A 2078-nucleotide genomic window follows, 5' to 3' on the forward strand; every position below is an offset into this window, starting at 1 on the left:
CGGATAGGCGGAAGAAAATGGATGGATGGATGGATGGACGGACGTATAGCGCAATCTTACGGATTTTTTCAAATCTTGCAATTTTTTTCATTACCTCATTTTAAAATTTATGTAACATGTCAGAGCCTGTAGGATGATTTAAAAAACAATAAATAACATTAAATAACCATCTGCCAACCTGTTCTGCTGGTAGAAATAAGTTTTGAACTTCATTATAGTTTTTTAAGACAAAGCTAATTGAAAGGGGTGCTTAGCAGAGTTACATCCAGGGATTACAAATGATTACTTTTTTTTCTTCTGCAGTTCGGCGCCCCCTCCAGCAGATGGCGCTCTAGGCGACCACCTAGTTCGCCTATGCCAAGAGCCGGCTCTGGTAAAAGAGCACATGACCCGTCCCTCACCAACAGCTGGTGGTCAGCTCCAGTGTGGAAGAACCATGAGATATGTTCATAAAGACTAAAGCATGAAGGGTTCTGTTCTGGTTAGCTTCCAGTGCTTCCAGCAGCCGGTCCTTGTGTCCCAGCAGTGCAGCTCGTCAGCTTGGTGTTTTCTCCTGATCCTGCTGACCCGGCTTGTTGGGAGGCTCATTACAGAATTCTCACAATGTGCATTTTATTTTTGCTGATTTGTGTGAAATAAATGGGAAGTAGTTATTCTCCACTACTTCCCATTTCCATACTTAACATTCTTCTTTGTCTCTTATATGTCCTACAACCAGTAAACACATGTTCCATAGTTTCCTCAACACCACACCAATCACACAAACCATTGGGATGTTTCCCATCTTAAAAAGAGTTCCATTCAAAAAACTATGATCAGTTCTTATTAGGGCTGCCACAAACGATTATTTTTTATAATCGATTAATCACTGATTATTTTTTTCGATTAGTCGACTAATCGGATCATACGTTAATTGAATATAAAACATAAAGCTTATCACGTCAGAATGCAGCTGCTAATGTATAAACATCGTTAGATGTTAGCTATATGCTAACTAAAAATAATAGCTGTGGAAGTTCTGCTCTGCAGATATTACACAGGTTTCTCTTTCATTTTCTTAAAATGATCCCACACTTTTGAGCTCCGTTGTCAGGTAGCCATGATATCAGAGCCTGTCTGTATAATGTCTTGTGACGTCCACGGCCTACCCCAGTTACCACTACTGTGCATGTGTGTCAAGGACAGAAAGGRAGATGTGGCAGTGGAAGGTGTCAAAGCAGTTTGGAGAGAAAAACAAAGTAAAGAACAAAAAAAGAAAACGATTAATCGATTATTAAATTAGTCATCGATTATTTTAATAATCGATTAGTCATCGATTAATCGTTGTAGCCCTAGTTCTTATTTTATTTATAACTATTTCCTCCCTCCTATTCATTCCTCTATTTCTTGTAATGTCAACTGTATTTTGAACTCTATATATATAAACGTTTCCCTTTTGTCTCATTGTCCCATTTCATTTTCCATGTCTTTCTTTCCAAACTATACTTTTACCTTCAGATCTAGAAAACTGTATATTCATATCAATATCTACTTTTCTAACAACTTCCCTAGCCAATCTATCTGCTCTTTCATTAACAAGGATACCTACATGAGCAGAGCCCCGTTTCAGAAAGCAGGCTCAACCAACTCTGGGTTAACACAGATACTCTGAATCAACTTACCCTGCTCTGTGATACTCAGGATTTTTGGTTTCACAACGGGTGATATCAATTGGGTAACTTAACTTGGAGTGAAGTTACCCCTTCAGCTCAAGTATTTAAGAAGCCCTTATCAGTGGAAGTCAGATAATGTGATTCACCACGGAAACAGCAGAAAACAGGAAGAATAGAAGTCCATATTTCTCACCACTGGAACTAGAAATATTAATGACGGCATACGGACAATACCAACATATATTTAACAAAAAAAAGCAAAACTGTTGCCGCTGCAAGAGAAAGAGAGTTAGCGTGGCAGAGAATTGCTGACCAAGTCAATGTGTGAGTATGATTTGACAGAAAGCTAATCATTTATTCTTTATAATTATTGAAGTAAAAAAAAGTTAGCATGTGTGTGTGTGTGTGTGTGTGTGTGTGTGTGTG

This window comes from Austrofundulus limnaeus, unplaced genomic scaffold (assembly GCF_001266775.1).
Source record: "Austrofundulus limnaeus strain Quisiro unplaced genomic scaffold, Austrofundulus_limnaeus-1.0 Scaffold250, whole genome shotgun sequence".
NCBI classification, from domain to species: domain Eukaryota; kingdom Metazoa; phylum Chordata; class Actinopteri; order Cyprinodontiformes; family Rivulidae; genus Austrofundulus; species Austrofundulus limnaeus.